Here is a 22,497-nt window from a genome sequence, read left to right as displayed (position 1 = left end):
ATGGCATCCTTCAACTTGTCATATCTGGACCCCAGAACAGTGACTCTGATTGGCATCCCTGGCCCAGAGCATGTGCAGTTTTAGATTGGGTTTTCCTTCTTTGCAGTGTGCCTGGTAGCTCTTCTGGGAAACATCATTTTTCTGATCGTTATCCCTGCAGAACGCAGCCTGCATCAGCCCATGTACATCCTCCTGGCAGTGTTGGCTACAGCTGATGTAGGGCTCTATTTAGCCATTGCTCCCAAGATGTTGGCCATCTTCTGGTTCGGCTCTCATTCCTTGGTCTTTGATGTCTGCCTAGCCCAGCTCTTCTTCATCCACACCTTGCAGTGCATGGAATCTGCCATCCTGTTGGCCGTGGCCTTTGACTGCTATGCTGCCATCTGTGACCCTCTGAGTCACACAACTATCCTTACACTTTCCGTCCTGGTTTGGATGATGTTGGTGGTGGCCATCAGGGCAACAGTGCTTGTGGGCCTATTACCAATTCTAATCAAAACATTGTATCTTTTCCAATCCACTGTTATTGGTCATACTTACCATGAGCACATGGCTGTGGTCGAGCTGGCTGCAGAAGACATTCGAGTCAATAAAACATGTGGTCTCTTTGTAGGTTTTACAATTCTGGGATTTGACATGATTTTTATTCTCGTATCCTACATCCTGATTTTCCAGGCTGTTGTCCATCTAAACCAAAAGGAGGTATGACTCAAAGCTTTAACACATGCACAGCTCATATTTTTGTCTTCCTTGAGTTTTATATTCTTGCTTTCTTCTCATTTTTCAGCCACCATTTTGGACATGTTGCCCCCTCTACCCACATTCTTCTGTCTACCATCTACCTGCTTGTGCCACCTGCACTCAACCCTATTGTCTATGGTGTAAAAAATAATCTTCAAGCGGGTGGCACAGATTTTTCTTCTGTATCTTAAGTCACAGTTATCTATGAAGTGTTTATGGCCATGGAGAGGATATATTTACTGCCTAAAGATGGAGATTAGTTAGACTCTTTGCTTATTACCGGGGACTCCCAATCACTATGCTCAATCCAAGAGGCATTTATCTCACAACTCTATCTAGTGGGACATAAAATGTGTTCAGGTTATGTAGGATACTATGCCTATAATATAGGCATTCCTTTTTCTTTCTAATTTTATATTTATCATTTTCTTCCTTTTATATTTTAAAATTTTTTGCAGTTCTTTTTTTTTTAACTTCTTTATAATACACTTATATCATTGATTTCAAGCATTATTCTTTTGAAATATGTGAACTTAAGTTATGGATTTCTCTTTAAATAGCACTTTTGTTGCACTAAGTACTTTATTCCTCTTTTGTTTGCAATGTGTTTAATTTCCATTGTGATTTTTTCAGTAACTCATGGGATTATGAGATGTGTATTGTTTAATATCCAAATTGTTGAGGGTTTTATATAACCTTTTGTAATTGAATTCTAGTTTAATCACATTGTTGTAGAAGAACATATTCTTTAAAATACATTAAGAATTGTCTTATGGTGCAGCATAGGGTCTGTTTTGTGTGTCCTTGAAAAATGTGTATTATGTAGTGGCTGGTTGTATTGCTTTCTACTTAAATAAAATAAATCAGTGGTCTAAATTTCTACCATGAAAAATAAGGAAAAAGGGAGCAAATTAAACAAAAATAAGTAGAGTGATGTAAATAATAAAGACAGGACCAGAAATTAATGGAATGTAAAACAAATGATCACAAAACTAAGGACAAAATAAAAATATTAATAAATAAAAAAAGAAACCACGAATGACTGATATTAAAAAGGAAAATCACACTTTTTAGTCCCAGTCATCTCTGTTAAATACAATTTGGTATGACAGTTCACACAAGAATAATTTACAAGTTTGAAGGGTTTCCTTCATTAGCAAATACCAAGTAGCATTAACTTAACCTGTATTATATTTGCTGATACAGTAAACATCATTATGTAAAGATTCCAAAAGTTAACGATTCATTAAAGTATCTACTGCCCTTTCTTGCTACAAAATTTGTCTGTGTGTTAGTCTGCTTTTAATCAGGAGAGAGAAAACCTATTTTCCTTAGATTCAAATTCCTTCAGTTTTATTTATTTGACATGTTTAGTACAGCTTTTGCAGTAATGAAGAATGCATTGTAGTGGTAATTTTCCTGTAATAAAAAAATTCCTCAAGTTTATTTCTATGGGCTGTAAATACTGTTTTGGCTAAGGGAGAATGCATTTACCAAGTTTTGAAAAATTGCATGAAAAATAATATGAAAGCTAAGAAGGAGACTAGAATAAAATGTATTTGTAGCCATTGCCAGGTGCCTTCATATTTTCCCTCATGTTTTGCTGATTCTCAAAAAATAAAATTTAAGAAAATTGAAAAAGAATGATTTTATCCTCAACTCATATCTCCAGTATTTACTACATCCACGGTCCGCTGGCAAATACGTGATCCCACATAATGGGTCTGAAAATCCATAACTCAGAGCAAAAATTCTGACTTGGTCTTTTAATCAGCATGCCTTCTATTAGTGAAAACATGTAGTATAAACAGAAAAATCAAAGGAGAAAATAATTGTGTCTTGAAAGAGTTAAGTGTCCAGAGGAATAGGGCAAGAAAGTTCCACTAAGGTCAAATTTGTCTCTGGAAGCAAATGATTTTTTTTTTAATCATCCTTTATTTTTATTCCTTCCACTGAGTGACCTTTGATTAACACTTTAAGCTTAAAAAAGAGCCTAAATAAAACTATGTCTATGATCACAAGCATTTATATTATCTAACAGGTGTTAAAAATGGAGGAGAGTTTCTTTAAAATAAGAGTTTTATTCAAATTCAAAGATTTGCAAATCAGGAAGCACATCTTTTATACACAGTTTTGAGGAATTTTGTACAGAGTTGCAAAAAGTAGGGAGATACATTTGATTGGTTGACATTCAACATGCTGTGCTAAGGCTCATTTACCAAGGATTTTTATTGGCTGGAGTACTCAAACTTAGCCACAGTTTCCTGCATTCTGGGTGGGCCACCTCAGAATGTTGCAGAACAAGTTATCTTAGTCAAAGTGTGGTCATGGGTCACATATTCTAAAAAGCAGAAGCAGGGGTCTAGGACAAAATGGAGTCCGATTCAGATTTGTGTCAGCCATTTAATTATGCCAAGTACCTCAGTTTTAGAGGGCACTTTCATACAGGTCATTGATATCCTTTCTACAACATAACCAGTGAGATTTTTGCTTTGGTCATTTAATTTGTCTAGATCTGCCATATCTTTGGTTGTGTGCGTTTGTGTGGTTTGTTGTAGATTTTCTCTTTTTTTTAACTGTGGTAAATATATATATACACATATATATAGGAAAATATTTTAATTTCAACATTTTTTTTACAAGTACAGTTCAGTGACACTAATTACTTATACATGGTATCACAAATAAGCTTACAATAAATAAATAGCATTCACAAAATAATTAATGCATCAAACATTAGTATAATATTTTTATAACTTTTATCAAAATGACAAATGTACCTACATCATTATTAAAGTTGAGGTTTCATCAAGTTTTAAAGCTTAATCATATTTCTAGTCACAGAATAACCAACATTTATTCATATTTTTTTCTGACTTGAGCTTTAAAAACACCAAATCAGGGTCTCACATTTTAGGGAGATTTTAAGTCTGCAAAATTCTCCAATGTCTCTTACTAGGTAATAGCAGACAGAGTTTGTTAGATTCTGGTATAGAGTACACTAGTCCAACAGTCTCATCAAAAGAAGCTTTAATGTGCAGGGGCACAGATGTTACCATATTGTTTCTGCTGCTGCCACCTGCGTCACCCGTGTTGTCCATAGAATATCACCCAAGTCAAACTTCTACTGTCACTATTGCATCTGACCTTGAAGTTTAGCTGTCCTAAAGGAACTCCAAGCCTTCAAGTGGGCACTCACTTCCTAGGTGATTCTCCCTACGTTGGAGCTTTAGTGGGGTAAGAGTTGACCCAGCAGCTCTAGCACCCTGAATCATTACAAACATGGTGTGTCTACTGGACTAAATGCTCAGCTTTATTTTCTACAGCCCTGTTTAGCCCTTTTCATTGGCATCTAATTGTACATCTGATTTGCCCTATCTCATGGAGGGGACACTTACATAATTACCAGAATGGATAGAAGCCAAAGACTGTTTGTCTGTGGGTCTATGGATTTACAGGTATAAAATCCTCCTCTTCAGTCAGGTATCATGACTTTGCTTGACCTGTAACCATCAGGTGACAACTGGCATTATCATTCACAACAGCCCAGATACATCTGGATTTATCAGCAGGCCCATTTCATGCTCCAAACATGGCGAAGATGTTTTTCAACACATTTTGACTGCAGTTATAGGAATCATTGCATACATAGAATAGTACTGTTTCAACCTCAGGTTAAAAGGTTGGTTTATTCATACAACTCATTTTTTGGCATACTAGCATTGATCTGTGTGAGGTCCTTCTTGTACATTATTTATTTTTGTATTTCCTTGTATCTCTATGTCCTGCTCCCTTCTTTTTCCCTGTAGATAGAGAAACCCTACAACTTCAGGTTGTCTGAATCTTTATTGCTTTTTACCAATTTCTCTTTTCACTCTCAAAGTGCATTGGTTTGAAGATGAATTGTGTGGCATTATATTCATAAGGGAATAATTGTGATGCAATTAATATTTTGTCTGTTAGTGTTTTGTGAATTGTATATTGTTTTCTTATATGCTTGTATTTTAACAGAAAAGTTATGTTAAGTATCTTATATAAGCACTCTGTTTTAAAGATCAATGATGTTATATATACATCTATTTAATTGCTTATAAATTTTGTTAATTAGAAAAAGAGCAGCTCTTATTTCAAATGAACAAGTGTAAATTTTCCCACTGGAGAAATATAGTCTAAATAGTTATTTGAAGCCTAAGATTGGGGAATCTCAATCATACAAAACATGACTCATTTGTCATGATTCCTTTGTGACTCCCAGGTTATAAGAGACTCTGGTAGGTGTGTTTTAGAAATTTTGTTGACTGCATTATTCATAAACTCTCACATGTAGACACACACACGTACATGTGCACCTGCATCTGCACGCACACCACTCACACAGATATACTCACCACATATACACTTTGTCACTAAAAACCGAAAACAACAAATCCGTTGCCATTGAGTCAACTCCAAGTCATAGCGACCCTATAGGACAGAGTAGGACTGCCCCATAGGGCTTCCAAGGAATGACTGCTGTATTCCAGCTGCTGACCTTCTGGTTAACAGCCAAGCTCTTAACCATTGTGTCACCAAGGCTCCATTACAACCTTGTTTAAAAAGATGTTTTGGAAGTGATCTTCCCATCTTTTTTGTCCCCCTCAGAAAGACATGAAATATATACTGCTTGAGGTATATTCAATTTTCTCAAAAGAACCCTCTTAAGCTGGCTGGGACTAAAGAATTCAAAACAACTTAATGTCAGATTATATGTTAATTTCTATTGTTGACATATACTTCTTGAAGTTGTATTTATAATTATTACTGCCAAAAATGGAAAAGTTTATCTTCTTTTTTTATCAGTGATAAAGCAAATTTCTCAAGTGTCCTGATAGACTGTTCATTTAGTTCCTTCTGCGGCAGGAGCTGGGGGTTCCCTTTCTATCCTTATTGTATTAAACGTATAACTTGGCTAAAGCTGATTAAGACATGACAAATTTCTTAGTCTGGAAGCACTTTCTTAAAATTTCTTTCAGAGGAGTCTATTTTTTGATAGCTACATCTGCATGATTTCTTATGGCTTCTCATTACTGTTATATTAAAAAAAAATTAAACTGCTTTTTAGATTTATGTTTAACTTAGTTCTTAATTTAAAATTTATCTGACCAACTGTGTAAACTGAGAATCTAAAAAAATTCATTTTTTCAAATATTAGTTAAGTTTTCTGCTATACCATTTGCTTTGATCTCCCTTTTGTTATACATACAATTGCTCTAAAATTTCCAACTGTATTTGTATTACCTTACAATTTCCAAATATAGTCGAATTTGGGAATAACTAATCTGTTCTGTTGGTCACCCTGTTCATTTTTAGTTCACTATTCTATTGTTTTTACAAATTAAGGAATATAATATGACAATATTGGCAGGGCTTTTTTCCTGACATTATGCTTTATTTTCAGAATAATGTAGTTACATTCTATTTTTTATAATTATAGAAGAATTCCATATTTACCTTGCCATGCTATTAATTTTTAATTTTCATTCTGGTTGTGCATTTAGCTATATATTCACCTCGAGGAAGGAAAAACTAAGGTAAATTTTTAGTAGAACTGATGAAGCAAAGTTGGAGTTGCTTCACTTTTCTCTGTTATATCTTTGAAGTTTGCAAAAAGGTTATCAGTAAGAGTGAAGAAGAGGAAGAAGGTTAAGATTTTGAGAATAGTTAAGAATTTCATATTAGTGATTTCACTAAATAGAACACTATACTCAATAAAAAAAAAATTATGTTGGCTTTGAAAGTTGAGTTTGGCATATCTGCCAGTTCATATGATTTTCCTGCCATAGTACACAGGTATGTAGGTACACCTGAAGAAATTGGATAATATTTAGATTCACACAAGGTGAAGATTTGTCAGGTAGGTGTGACACCCACACCACCTCCAGAAAACAAAAAAAAAAAACATAAAAGTTAATAAATAAAAATAAATTTTAAAAAGCTCATCAACATAATTTATAGTTCAGAAAATATTTTAAAAAATAAAAAGAGAGAGGCTTCAGTCCATACAGGTAATCCTCAAGCAAAATAAAAATTTTATTTAAAAAGAAATGATTTCTCAATTATAAATTCCAAAATTGTGAGTTTCCTCCATTAATTTAAATATATCTTTCTCAGTAAAAGTATTTTATTTTCTCAGAGAGATATTTCTAAAGATATCTTTCCTTACATATTTTTGTTCATAAATAAAAATATTGGATTCCTTGAATTATTTAGTAATAGTATAATCATATGCTAAATAACAGAATATTTAAAACATATTTGGTAGCATCAAATGTGCCCATGTTGTCAGAGGGATAAGAATACACACACACACACACACACAAGTAAAATATGTTCAACAAAATATTATTGTGGTTTAGTTATCTATTTTTTTCTTTTAAAAATATTTCTCTACATTCATTTATCTTCCATCTTCTATAAAAAATGTTTTAAATTTTTAATCAGAAAAACATACGTATTTGAAAGTATGGCTGTAGTATGATTTATTAATGAACTTCACAGATATTCTTTTATGCGATTGTGCTAATTGACTTTTATATTAGTTTTTTTTTCATTATGTATGACTCAGTGGAAATGTGGAGATTATGTCAAATAGCGATTGATTGCCAATATCTTAAACCCATAGTACAATATATGTCTATTATGCCAGATGAAAAGTTTATTAAGACGTACCAAATATCCAAAATTGAAAATGACAGCTTGTATTTATACTCAAAGTTTGTAGAGCCAATGTTTGTCTCCATAAGTCATTATCTGGTTATAGATTCAATAGGTATAAGTTAATCAAGTAATCAGGATAAATAAGGTAGACAGAACAAATAGAGAAAAAAATGAATACTAATGTTTTTGATGATAATTGTGATGATAATGTAACTACTATTCTTTGTCATTTTAAGGACGAAGATTTAGTACTCGAGCATATTAATTATGAGGCTTTTCAACAGCACTAATTTCCTACCTTTGCTGCTTTCTGGTCTCTCTGGCTTGGAGGTTTATCAGCCTCAGATCTCCATCCTCTTCTGTGCCTTATACACAGTTGTCATTATGGGCAACAGCATCATATTGAAAGTGGTCTGGGTGGAACAATCACTGCATGAACCCATGTACTTCTTTCTTTCCATACTGGCCATCAGTGACTTGGGCCTCTGTGTCACCACCTTACCTACGATGCTTAAGATTTTCTGGTTCAATGATCTCGAAATATACTTTGATGCATGCCTTGGCCAGATGTACTTCGTCCACATTTTTTCCATGATGGACTTAGATATCCCACTGTCTATGACTGCTATGTAGCCATTTTCAATGCCCTCAGGTACACTACCATCCTGAACAGTGCTAATGTTGTAAACATTTCTCTGGTGTTTGTGTTATGGGCAGTTATTGTCCATATCCCAGCCTGTGTCCTCATAAAGCAACTAAAATTATGTGAGTACAATGTATTTTCCCATTTCTACCAGCTAAACCTAGATATAGAGACCCTGTAGGGACAGAGTAGAGGCATCAACAAGTAAACATAGCCCATGATAACATGAATTATAGGTGGAGTATACTTTCCAAAGCAGTGAATAGTGGACACCCTCAACACCCTGTAGAGTTTCCAAGGAGTGCCTGGCAGATTCGAACTGCCAACCCTTTGGTTAGCAGCCATAGCACTTAATCACTACACCATCAGGGTTTCCCTACAGGGTCACTATGAGTCGGAATTGACTCGACGGCACAGGGTTTGTTGGTTTTGACACCTAGATATTATTAAGCAGTCCTGCTCTGAACACCATATTAACAGCCACTTAGGTCTCATTGTAATTATCACCACATTTGGGGTTGACTTTGTGCTCATTCTGCTCTCCTATGTGAAAATCCTGACAACAGTGCCGAGTATTGCCTCCCAGGAGGAAGAAGTAAAGTCAAGGCCCTCAGTACCTGTGTTTCCCACATCTGTGCTGTACTGCTGGTCTATGTTCCTCTGTTGAGGGTGTCCACCATTCACTGCTTTGGAAAGTATACGCCACCTATAATTCATGTTATCATGGGCTACGTCTACTTGTTGGTGCCTCCTGCACTCAACTCAGTTGTCTACTGCATCATGACCAGGAAGACACACACCAGCATTCTGGGATATGTATCTGCATTGTGGGGATTTTCCAGAAACTATAGAGCAATAAACAGGAGTTTGTCTTGCAGATATTGATTTTGATATCTTCCTCTAATATCCAATACCTGTAATAAAAAAAAAAGAGAGAGAGAGGTATTCAAGCCAAGAAAATGTATATGAATCTGATATTTTATGTGTAAATGATTCTGCATACTTTTTGTGATTCAGACTGAGAGTAGCCTCTACCAGCCCATGTTCTACTTCTTGACCATTCTGTCATCTATCGATCTGGGACTATCTATATCCACCATCCCCAAGATGCTTGGCATATTCTGGATCAAACTAAGAGTAATCTCCCTTGAGGGCTGCCTCATCCAGATGTTCTTCCTACACCTACGCACTGGCATGGAGTCAGCTATGCTCGTGTCCATTGCCTGTGATCAATATATGGCTGTCTGTAACACTCTTCACTACACATTGGCGCTAACAAAGTGGTATCAATTATACCATTGATCATCCTCTTGAAACCCTTAAACCAAAAAGACTAAACCCAGGGCAATCGAGTCGATTCTGACCCATAACGACCCTATAGGACAGAGTAGAACTGCCCCATAGAGTTTCCAGGGAGTGCCTGGTGGATTCAAACTGGCGACCCTTTGTTTAACAGCCATAGCACTTAACTGCTATGCCACCAGGGTTTCCTTGAGACCCTTAGCCACTGCAATTTCCTTTGTTTTCCTCATCCCCAGACTGCCCTTCTGTGGATACCATATCATCCCCCATACCTACTGTGAATATAAGGGCATGGCCCACCTGTATTGTGACAGCATCAAGGTTACATCATGTATGGCTTACGTGCCATTTCTATTCAGGTGTTTGATATCATGGCCATTGTCCTGGTCCTTAGTACTATCTTTTGACTCTGTGATGTCTGGCTCAAAGCAATCAGCACCTGTGGCTCTCACGCATGTGTCATATTGGCTTTCTACACACCTGCATTTTTTTCATTGATGACAGAGAGCTTTGGCCAGAATATACCACTTTACATTCATATCCATCTTGCTAATTTCTTTGTGGTCATTCCACTTGCTCTCAATCCTGTAATTGGTGATGTCAGAGCTAAACAGATTAGACAATGAGTGCTGAAAACATTTTCTAAGAAAAAAAATAATAATTCTTGTATTCATAAAGAATCAAATTTAATAAAAGAGTGGCACTGAGTCTCTATGTTCAAAAGGGGAGGAAAATATTTGGAAGACATCACAGACTGTTTGGAAAAGGCCTGTCAATGACAAACCTTTGATCTCTGAAGCCTCTTTCTCAAAACTATAAATGGAAAGCCAAGTCCATACTAAATATATGAGTAAAAGGGTTTCGTATTTTCTCATTGTTTGGAAATAAAAGTAAGAAAAAAAATAAGAAAAAATTTTTTTTCTTACTTTGGAAATAATACAAGTCCCTTGTGTGGAAAAAATCAACACTTTTTGTGCCTTCATTATGACGAAGCACATTACATTCCACAGTCACAGTCAGTTTAAACCATAACCAAGTGAAACAAACAAAAAGACTACAAAGCACTCCATATGCTCAGTTTAACAACAAAAAAAAAGTTGGTCACCCTGACTAGTGCTGGACCTGAATATAATAGACACTGAACCATTTTTCATACTCCTAGCCTGAAACTTTATTCTTGACTTTGCCATGTTAATGTCTAAAGATATGGTGTGCTGCTGTGAATATAATTATGTGAAAAAGGTAAGATTTTTCCTCTGAACAGAATCATATGAACTTTGTAATCTTAGTAAATGTATAGTCTTTGTTACTTTAAAGGTGTGTTCGGTTGCAAAATAACCATTCTTTTCTCAAGGTTTTGTCTGCCTTTTTTTTATTATTATTTTTTCGAACCCCGTGGAGGGAGTTCACTGTTACGAAATGTTGGAATTACCAATAGTGTCCCAATTCCAGCATTACCCAAGTGTTTTTGCTTGTTTTTGATGTTGTTGTATATGGGATGTGGTGGAGAGGAGGTCAATGGGCCTCTAGTTCCAGGTGACATCACTCACTGTTTTCAAGCTCTATGTGACATTACTGACATTAAGTATAAAACCCACTGCTGTTGAGTCAATTCCGACTTATAGCGACCCTATGAGGACAGAGTAGAACTGCCCCATAGAGTTTCCAAGGAGTGCCTGGAGGATTCGAACTGCTAACCCTTTGGTTAGCAGCCATAGTACTTAGCCACTATGCCACCAGGGTTTCTGACATTAAGTATAGAAAGGACTAAATAAAAAAAAAAAAAATGTGAAATACTGGGGAGGAAAAAAGAAACTAAAATTTTAGCTATGTATTTATTATCCAACTTCTAGGAAATTTTAATAGTCACGACAATGGACTCAAACATACCAATGATCATGAAGATGGCGCAGGATTGGGCAATGTTTCATTGTGTCATACATAAGGTTACCATGAGTTAGAGTTGTCTTGATGGTAACAATAACAAGAGCTTTTTATTTAAATTTTTGTTGTGCTTTAAATGAAAGTTTACAAATCAAGTAAGCCTCTCACACAGAACCTTATTATATACACCTTGCTACCAACTTCCCACACACCTTGCTACATACTCCCAACTGCTCTCCCCCTAATGAGACAGCCCACTACCTCCCTCCACTCTCTCTTTTCGTCCATTTCACCAGCTTCTAAGCCCCTCTACCATCTCATCTCTCCTCCAGGCAGGAGATGCCAACATAGTCTCAAGTGTCCACTGGACCCAAGGAGCTCACTCCTCACCAGCAACCCTCTCCAACCCATTCTCTAGTCCAATCCCTGTCTGAAGAGTTGGCTTGGGGAATGGTTCCTACCCTGGGCCAACAGAAGGTCTGGGGGCCAAGACTACAGGGGTCATTCTAGTCTCAGTCAGACCATTAAGTCTGATCTTTTTATGAGAATTTGGGGTCTGCATCCCACTGCTCTCTTGCTCCCTCAGGGGTTCTCTGTTGTGTTCCCTGTCAGGGCAGTCATAGGTTGTAGCCAGGCACCATCTAGTTTTTCTGGACTCAAGCTGATGCAGTCTCTGACTTGTGTGGCCCTTTCTGTCTCTTGGGCTCATTATTACCTTGTGTCCTCGGTGTTCTTCATTCTCCTTTGATCCATGTGGGTAGAGACTAATTGAAGTATCTTAGATGGCCACTTGCTTGCATGTAAGACCCCAGATGCCACTCGCCAAGGTGGGATGCAGAATGTTTTCTTAATAGATTATATTATGCCAACTGACTTAGATGTCGCCTGAAACCATGGTCTCCAAAGCCCCGCGCCTGTTACGTTGGCTTTTGAAGCATTCAGTTTATTTAGAAAACTTCTTTCCTTTGGTTTAGCCCATTTGTGCTGACCTCACCTGTATTGTGTGTTGTCTTTCCCATCACCTAAAGTAGTTCTTATCTACTATCTAATTAGTGAATACCCTCTAAACCCTCCCCCCTTCCCCGTTCTTGTAACCATCGAAGAACATTTTCTTCTCTGTTTAAACTATTTCTCGAGTTCTTATAATAGAGGTCTTATACAATATCTGTCCTCTTGCAACTGAAGAATTTCACCTAGTATAATGCCTTCCAGATTCCTCCATGTTATGAAATGTTTCACATATTCATCACTGTTCTTTATCAATGTGTAATATTCCATTGTGTGAATATGCCATAAATTATCCATTCATCTGTTGATGGGCACCTTGGTTGCTTCCATCTTTTTGCTATTGTAAACGGTGCTGCAATGAACATGGGTGTGCATATATCTGTTTGTGTAAAGGTTCTTATTTCTCTAGGATATATTCCAAAGATTGGGATTGCCGAATCATATGATAGTTCTATTTCTAGCTTTTTAAGGAAGCATCAAATCCATTTCCAAAGTGGTTGTACCATTTTACATTCCCACAAGCAGTGTATAAGTGTTCCAATCACTCTACAGCCTCTCCAACATTTACCGTTTTGTGTTTTTTGGATTAATGCCAGCCCTGTTGGAGTGAGATGAAATCTCATTGTAGTTTTGATTTGCATTTCTGTAATGGCTAATGATCGTGAGCATTTCCTCATATATCTGTTAACTACCTGAATGTCTTCTTTAGTGAAGTATCTGTTCATATCTTTTGCCCATTTTTTTAATTGGGTTATTTGTCTTTTTGTAGTTGAGTTTTTGCAGTATCATGTAGATTTTAGAGATCAGGTGCTGATTGGAAATGTCATAGATAAAAACTTTTTCCAGTCTGTAGGTAATCTTTTTACTCTTTTGGTGAAGTCTTTGGATGAGCATAGGTATTTGATTTTTAGGAGCTCCCAGTTATCTAATTTTTCTTCTGCATTCTTAATAATGTTTTGTATACTGTTTATGCCATGTTTTAGGGCTCCTAAATTGTCCTTATCCTTTCTTCCATTATCTTTATCATTTTAGATTTTATATTTAGGTCTTTGATTCATTTTGAGCTCATTTTTGTGCATGGAGTGAGGTATGGGTCTTGTTTCTTTTTTTTGCAGATGGATATCCAGTTATGTCAGCAGGATTTGTTAAAAAGACTCTCTTTTCCCCATTCAACTATTTTGGGAACTTTTTCAATTATCATATATGGATGGATTTATGTCTGGATTCTCAATTCTGTTCCATTGGTCTATGTATCTGTTGTTGTACCAGTACCAGGCTGTTTCAACTACTGTGGCGGTATAATAGATTCTAAAATCAGGTAGAGTGAGGCCTCTCACTTTCTTGTTCTTTTTCAGTAATGCTTTACTTTTCCAGGGCCTCTTGCCCTCCCATATGAAGTTGGTGATTTTTTTCTCCATCTCATTAAAGAATGTCATTGGAATTTGGATTGGAAATGCATTACATCTATAGATCGCTTTTGGTAGGATAGACATTTTTATAATGTTATATCTTCCAATCCATGAGCAAGGTATGTTTTTCCCCTTATGTAGGTCTTTTTTGGTTTCTTACAGAAGTGTTTTGTAGTTTTCTTTGTATAAGTTTTTGACATCTCTGGCAAGATTTATTCCTAAGTATTTTATCTTCTTGGAGGCTACTGTAAATAGTATTGATTTGGTGGTTTCCTCTTCGATGTTCTTTTTGTTGGTTAGAGGAATCCAACTGATTTTTATGTGTTTATTTTTTTATCTTGTATTCCGATAATCTGCTGAACTCTTCTATTAGTTTCAGTAGTTTTCTTGAGGATTCCTTAGGGTTTTCTGTGTATAAGATTATGTCATCTGCAAATAGAGATAATTTTACTTCTTCCTTGCCAGTCTGAGTGCCCTTTATATTTCTTTATCTAGCCTAATTGCTCTGGCTAGGACCTCCAGCACAGTGTTGAATAAGAGCAGTGATAAAGGGCATCCTTGTCTGGTTCCCGATTTCAAGGGGAATGCTTTCAGGCTCTCTCCATTTAGGATGATGTTGGCTTTTGACTTTGTATAAATGTCCTTTATTATGTTGAGGAATTTTCCTTCTATTCCTATTTTGCTGAGAGTTTCTATCATGAATGGGTGTTGAACTTTGTGAAATGCCTTTTCTGCATCAATTGATAAAATCATGTGATTCTTGTCTTCTGTTTTATTTATATGATGGATTACATTAAGTATTTTTCTAATATTGAACCATCCCTGCATACCTGGTATGAATCCCACTTGGTCATGGGAAAGTATTTTTTTGATCTGTTGTTGAATTCTATTGGCTAGAATTTTGTTGAGGATTTTTGCTTCTAAGTTCATAACGGATTAAAAAACTCATAGCGACCCTATAGGGCAGAGTAGAACTGCCCGATAGAGTTTCCAGGGAGCACCTGGCAGATTCGAACTGCCGACCTCTTGGTTAGCAGCCGTAGCACTTAACCACTACGCCACCAGGGGTCCTCATAAGGAATCTAAAAATTAAAACCAAACCCACTGCCCTCGAGTGGATTCCGACTCATAGCGACGGTATAGGACAGAGCAGAACTGATGGGTATAGGTCTGTAATTGTGTGTGTGTGTGTGTGTGTGTGTGTGTGTGTGTTGTCTTTACCTGGTTTTGGTATCAGGGATATGGTGGCTTCATAGAATGAGTTTGGGAGTATTCCGTCCATTTCTATGCTCTGAAATACCTTTTTAGTAGCAGTGGTGTTAACTCATCTCTGAAAGTCTGGAAGAACTTTGCAGTGAAGCTGTCCAGGACAGGGCTTTTTTTTTTTTTTTTTTTTGCGGGGTGGAGGTGGTAATTTTTAGATTACTTTTTCAATCTCTTCTTTTGTTATGGGTCTATTTAGTTGTTCTACCTCTGTTTGTGTTAGTTTAGGTACATATTGTGTTTCTAGGAATTCATCCATTTCTTCTAGGTTTTCAAATTTGTTAGAATACGTTTTTTCATAGTAATCTGATATGACTTTTTTAATTTCACTTGGGCCTGTTTTAATATCACCCATCTTATTTCTTATTTGGGTCATTTGCTTCCTCTCCGGTTTTTCTTCTGTCAATTTGACTAATGGTTTATCAATTTTGTTGATTTGTTCAAAGAAGCAGCTTTTTGTCCTTGTCTATTCTTTCAACTGGTTTTCCATTTTCTGTATCATTTAGTCCTGCTCTAATTTTTATTATTTGTTTTCTCATGGGGCCTGAGGGTTTCTTTTGTTGCTCTCTTTCTATTTGTTCAAGTTGTGGGGATAATTCTTTGATTTTGGCCCTTTCTTCTTTTCAGATGTGTGCATTTATTGATATAAATTGACTTCTGAGCACTGCTTTCACTGTATTCCAAAGGTTCTGATAGGAGGTGTTTTCATTCTCATCGGATTCTATGAATTTCTTTATTCCATCTTTAATGTCTTCTATAATCCAGTATTTTTTGAGCAGGGTATTGTTCAGCTTCCATGTGTTTGATTTCTTTTCTCTGCTGTTTCAGTTACCGATTTTCACTTTTATGCCCTCATGGTCAGAGAAGATGCTTTGTAATATTTCAGTGTTTTGGATTCTGCTAAGGCTTGCTTGATGACCCAATATGTGCTCTATTCTAGAGAATGTTCCATGTGCACTAGAAAAGAAAACATACTTGATTGCTGTTGAGTGGAGTGTTCTGTATATGTCTAAGAGGTCGAGTTGGTTTATTGTGGCGTTTAGATCTTTCGTGTCTTTATTGAGCTTCTTTCTGAATGTCCTGTCCTTTACCTAAAGCGGTGTGTTGAAGTCTTCTACTATTACTGTGGAGCTATCTCACTTTTCAATGCTGATAGTTTGTTTTATGTATCTTGCAGCCCTGTCATTGGGTGCATAAATATTTAATATGGTTATATCTTCTTGGTGTATTGTCCCTTTAATCATTACATAGTGACCTTCCTTATCCTTTATGATGGATTTAAATTTAAAGTCTATTTTGTCAGAAATTAATATTGCCACTCCTGCACTTTCTTTTTGATTGTTGTTTGCTTGGTATATTTTTTTCCATCCTTTGAGTTTTAGTTTTTTTGTATCTCTAAGTGTAAAGTCTGTCTCTTTTAGGCAGCATATAGAGGGACCATGTTTTTTAATCCATTCTGCTATTCTCTGTGTCTTTATTGGTGCATTTAGTCAGTTTATATTCAGCATAATTATACATAGGTATGAATATAGTGCTATCACTTTGATGTTTGTGTGTGTGCATGTGTGTGTGTGTGTTGTTGACATTTTCTTTTTCCCACCTAATTTTATGTGCTGAGTAGGTTATCTTTACATATTGTCTTTTCCTCATATTCATTGTTGTTGATTTTGTTTCTGCTGAGTCTCTATTTTTTTCTTGTATTTTATTTTGATATGTAGGATAGTTTGTCTCCTTTGTGGTTACCTTATTATTTACCCCTATTTTTCTATATTTAAACTAACTTTTATTTCTTTGTATCGCCTTATCTTCCTCTCCATATGGAAGGTCTATGACTACATTTCTTAGTCCCTCTTTATTGTTTTAATTTTGTCTTCTTTTACATAATAACATAATATGTTTTTTTTTTTTTTTTTTTTACATAATAACATCGCCGTTACCCTGTTTTAAGTGTTTTTTTATCTTGATTTATTTTTTTGATATCCCAGTCTGGGTTGACTTCTGATTGCTCTGCCCAGTGTTCTAGTCTTGGGTTGATACCTGATATTATTGATCTTCTAACCGAAGAACTCCCTTTAGTATTTCTTGTAGTTTTGATTTGGTTTTTACAAATTCCCTAAACTTCTGTTTATCTGGAAATGTCCTAATTTCACCTACATGTTTGAGAAACAGTTTTGCTGGATATATGATTCTTGGCAGGCAATTTTTTTTCCTTCAATTTTTTATCTAAGTCATCACACTGCCTTCTTGCCTGCATGGTTTTTACCGAGTACTCTGAGCTTATTCTTATTGGCTCTCCTTTGTAGGTAACTTTTTGTTTAATTCTCTCTTAATCTTTGGTTTTGGCAAGTTTGATTGTAATATGTCTTGGTGACTTTTTTTTAACATCTACCTTATATGGAGTTTGATGAGCATCTTGGATAGATATCTTTTCATCTTTCATTATATCAGGGAAGTTTTCTGCCAACAAATCTTCAACAATTCTGTCTGTATTTTCTATTTTCCCTCCTGTTCTGGTACTGCAGTCACTCGTAGGTTATTTCTCTTGATACAGTCCCACATGATTCTTGAGGTTTCTTCATTTTTTTTAAGTCCTTTATCTGAGTTTCCTTCAAATATATTAGTGTCAAGTGCTTTATCTTCAAGTTCTGAAATTCTGCCTTCCACTTGCTCAATTCTTTTCCTCTGACTTTCTATTGAGATGTCTACTTCTGTAATTTTATTGTTAATGTTCTGAATTTCTGATTGCTGTCTGTCTATGGATTTTTCCAGCTTTTTAAATTTTTCATCATGTTTCTGAATAATCTTTTTAATTTCTTCAATTGGTTTATCTGTGTGTTCCCTGGCTTGTTCTGCGTATTGCCTCATTTCCTTCCTGATGTCTTGAAGGGTTCTGTATATTAATCTTCTGTATTCTGCCTCTGGTAATTCCAGGAATGCACTTTCATCTAGAAGATCCCTTGATTCTTTGTTTTGAGAGCTTATTGAGGCGATCATGGCCTGTTTCTTTGTGTGACTTGATATTGACTGTTGTTTCTGAGCCATCTATAAGATATTGCATTAGCTTATTTTATGTTTGCTTACTGTGTCATAGCTACTTGCATTGTTTTGTTTTGATATGCCCAAATGGGTTGTTTGAGTGAGCTAGTTTGATTATTTTCACCTTTGGAGCTCTGACATCCTGTCCCCAGATGGCTAGAGCTGTTATCAGATATATCAGTCTAGGAGTCCATTCACTTTTCTTGTATGAATTAAGCTCAGGTGTCCAGGTAGCTGATCATCAAGTGTGTGGTAGAGGCTCTGCTCTACAGTCTTAGACGGGCAGAGGTGATTGGTGTAGGTACCTGTATCTGGTTGCAGCAGGGCATCACACTCTCAACAAGGCAGGAGACTGAGAATCGTTCCCCAAGTGTCTCTGAGGAAAGCGTGTCCCTGTTCCCTAAAGCGTACAGGTGGGTTGGTTCCGCAGACAGACCATGGGCACCCAATGTTTTTGGTTGTAAGGACTGGGAGGTACCGGTTATCTTTGGACTCCTGTCTCAGGTGGGTGGGCAATCTGAATGGAGCTACCAGTCCTTAGGTGGCTAATGCGGGTAGGTGAGGACCCTGTTTAATAGGCAAAGCAATGTCAAATGTCCAGCACCCACCTCTCTGCTGCACAGCTGAAATGGTTGCAGTCCGCCAACAAGGGCCGCTTCTGTCCTGAGCTCCCCCGGTTAGTATAGCTGGCAAATTTTCTTTTCCCCCAGTTTCAAATTTATTCCTTCTCCAAGGCCAGGAGGATGGCTCTAGGCACTCAACAGGGCCTATCTCAAGCCCAAGGAAATCAGTCCCTGAAGCCAGCTTGGGAGCAGTGGGGGGCATGTAAAATATATGCAAGTACTTAGCTTTTGCCAAGAGTGCTGTTTTTCTCTGGTCAGGGGGTGTGAGTAGACTGTGCGGCTGTGTGCTTCACCCTGAGGAAACTGTGGCTGAACTCTAATACCAGCCCACCACCACCGCTCCCGGGAATGGTACCTGAGGGCTCCCCAGGATCCAGGTCCAGTAACTCTTCTCTGCTTCTGAACTGTCTCTTCCTCCCTTTGCCCATCAGTTCATTTTCTAAGCTTACCTTTGATGCTCAGGGCTCCTAGCTTGTCATAAATAGACTTGTTTCACTTGTTTTGTTTTTTTTTTTTGGTCTTTGCTGTAAAGAGGGCTCGCCGGAAGCATCTGTCTATTCCACTATCTTGGCTCCGCCTCTGACAAGAGCTCTTAGTTAACAAATATTCACGTGAACTTTAAGAAACCCTTGGCTTCAGAATACTCTTTTTAAACCTTTCCATGGCATTTAGACGGTGTAGTATAAACTTAAAAAATACTTATTGTTATTGAAATGGAAAATATGATGCCATAAATTTGAAGAGGAAGTTTACACTAATTAAAATCACATCCTGAAATTGCAATTTCCTTCCCCTCCCCCCAAAAATTCAGTAATTATGGGCACAAATGTCCACTCTTGAGCCCCTATAGTGAGATTGTACTCATTCTTTTTCTATCCATTTATAAAAACCACCAAAAAATCCATTTAATCCACTTATGAAATGTCTCCTATTTTATATTACCCCAGTTGTATCTTCAATGAGTTGGGAAATGTTCACTCTGCCTCTAAATTTTGGATAATTTGGGTAGGTATTATTCCTTAAACATTTGCTAGAATTCACCAGTACAGTTATCTGAACCTGAAGCTTTGTTTTATTTTTTTGTTTACTTGTTTGTGTTCGGTTTTGTTCTTTTTTCTTCTGGATAGAAAGTTGCTAACTACAGATTAAATTTCTTTAATAGGTAAAGGACTATTCAGGTCACCTATTTCTTATTGTTGCTATGAATACCGTTAGTGATTGCATCACAAGCTTCATATTCCTCTAGTCTTAACTTGTGTTTAGAGCGAAGATTGTTTAGTCAAAAGGTTTTTCTCAGTGTGTACCTCAATAGCATCTTTATGTCTTCTCTTTGTGCCTCAGATATGGTCACTCTCTGTGCTGTCTGTGTTCCACTTCTGGAGGATGAAATAAGCACTCTCAACTACTTTGGCACTTAGCCTGTGAGATGCTGTGTTTCTTATATCCCTATTAAGTGAGATTTAGGCCTATGTCAAGGATCCCTGGATGCACAATGGTTAAGCCCTCGGCTGCTAATTGAAAGATCAGCAGTTTGAACATACCAGCAGCTCTGTGTAAGAAGAGACCTTGCTATCTGTTCCCATAAACATTATAAACTAGGAAACCCATTGTGACAGTTGTACTCTGTCCTATAGAATTGTTATGAATGGGAATCCACTCAATACCACACAACAAAAGGTCTGTATGCAAGCATTGGGAATTATAAAAAGAGTATGGTTTTAGAAGTAGACTCAAATCCTAGCTCCTCTACTCACTAGCTCATCGAGTATGTTTATTAATTCTATTTTGTCATCTGAGCATCTGTGATAAATAATGTCAGCACGTATTGTGAAGATTAAGTTATGTACATCAGTAAACAGCTTGGAACCTGATAGATATCAAGAAATGTTGATTCATTCACTTATGTACCTTAATAAGTAAGGTAATTGGCTAAAATATTTTACCAATGGTGCTCAATTTTAGCTGCATATAAGAAACACCAAGGATACATTAAAGCATAGTCTTTCCTGTCTAACTTTTAACACTTAACATAACACCTTTAAAATTTACCCATGTGAAACTGCACAACATGAAAGAAAAATAGCAGATTTTAAAGACAATCAGAGAAAAGGTGTTACCTACAAATTAATGATATTTGATCAACAATAGACTTCTTTAAACCAATAATAGACTCCAGAAGACTATATACTAAGAAAACCTATTGACCTGACAACTGAATTGTGTAGCAAGAAAATGATTTATAAATAATGAAGGTGAAATAAACAAAACTTTTAAATGAACAAATTGCAGAGATTTTAGCACCAGGAGACTCTCACTAAAGAAATTGCTGAAGTACATACTTGGGAAAGAAAGATATTTATTTAAGAAAGAATAACTGAGTCCAAAAGAAGGAAATTTCTGAATCTGCTGATAAATCTTAAATTGTCAACCAAAGGCCTGTGATTATACATGATGTTGGCTTTTTAATTTTTCCTTTTTTTAACCTAAGATGATTCCCACTCACCTCTCCTTCTTTTTCTGCAATTCATGTACTCGATGTATAATTCTTGATAATCACATTGCCTCAGAGTAGTGATTGTCATCCCATTGTATACCTTATTTGAAGAGGCTGATGGAATTTAATTGAGCAACAACTCTCAGAACATTTATCCAGAAGGATAATAAGAAATAGATAAAATTGTGTTTGCGTGTCCTTTTGACATGTCTGTATTAATAATACTGTGTACATTTTTTATTTTAGATATTGAAAAAAATGCAATAATAGAAATATACAGTCAGAACAATTCAATTATCTAAATGTCATAGAAAATGCTATACAAGAGCAGACTAAACACTCTCAATTAAGGAGAGAGCACAGAATCTGAATGTTCTTAAAGCTAAGGACTCTAGAAAGGGATAATGAAATTGTATTGTCAAGCTAAAAAAGCTAAGACATTTTCCTTGAAACATGAAAAATAAATATGACACCTGTTAACTAGTCCCCACATTACATAACAGAATGGGTGGGTGATAAAGTAGAATTTCCTCAAAAAAAGAGAGGGTAGTAAAAGATGAATAAAAAGGAAATTAAGAAGAATTTCTGAGTGTCATTAATATGGTCCAGGAAAAGAAAGGTGCAGACACAATTTCTTTAAGCTTCCTGCTCTTCTACAACCCTGATGTCCAGGTAGGCTATGTTCGGGCTAATGTTTTCAGTAATGATAGATTCTGGTATTTAGGTAAATTGGAATTTTTAAATACACTGCATGATAGTCACAGTAATTACATTCAAATGATTGTTTCTGAGCAGTCTAAAAGACTAATTTCACCATGCATTGGGGAATATTTCTGCTTCACATAGATAATCTATAAAAACCCACTGCTGTCAAGTCGATTCCAACTCATAGAGACCCTATAGGGCAGAATGGAACTGCCCCATAGAGTTTCCAAAGAGCACCAGGCAGATTTGAACTGCTGACCTTTTTTTTTTTTTTTTTTTTGGAGAAAACATTTTATTGAGGACTCTGTACATTTTCTCTTGTGTTCTGGCATTGTGTGTTGCACAGAGGTTTGAAACTGGCCTGAAGTCCCCTCAGTACTCACACATACCCTTTTTTTTTTAATTGACAGTAAAGGAAAACACACACACACAGAAGGAAGTAACCCTCCCCGCCCCCCCCCCCCCCCGCCAAAATAAAGCATATCCATAATCCAAGTCACTGTTTTGGAACCATATTCATTCAGAGGTTATTTAAAATACTATCCTACTTATTCTTTACTCTTTTTTCCTATGTTTATACAACCATATCTGCATATTCACATATACTATAGTACATTTTTAAAAAATCAGAGCTTGTTCTACATTTGATTATCAGTTCCTTTTTTTTTAAATAATTTTTATTGTGCTTTAAGT

The 22,497-nt window shown here is 36.3% G+C and overlaps 2 pseudogenes; both read left to right on the top strand.

Moving 5' to 3' along the window:
* Window positions 1-1,005, top strand: LOC126079941 (olfactory receptor 52A1-like; annotated as a pseudogene).
* Window positions 1,006-9,085: 8,080 nt separating this feature from the next.
* LOC126079940 (olfactory receptor 52E1-like) lies at window positions 9,086-10,089 on the top strand (annotated as a pseudogene).
* The last annotated feature ends 12,408 nt before the right edge of the window (window positions 10,090-22,497 follow it).

The sequence above is a fragment of the Elephas maximus genome, chromosome 7 (genome assembly GCF_024166365.1).
Source record: "Elephas maximus indicus isolate mEleMax1 chromosome 7, mEleMax1 primary haplotype, whole genome shotgun sequence".
Lineage (NCBI taxonomy): Eukaryota > Metazoa > Chordata > Mammalia > Proboscidea > Elephantidae > Elephas > Elephas maximus.
The sequence above is the reverse complement of the archived record's forward strand: the minus strand, read 5'-3'. Positions and strand labels throughout refer to the sequence as shown.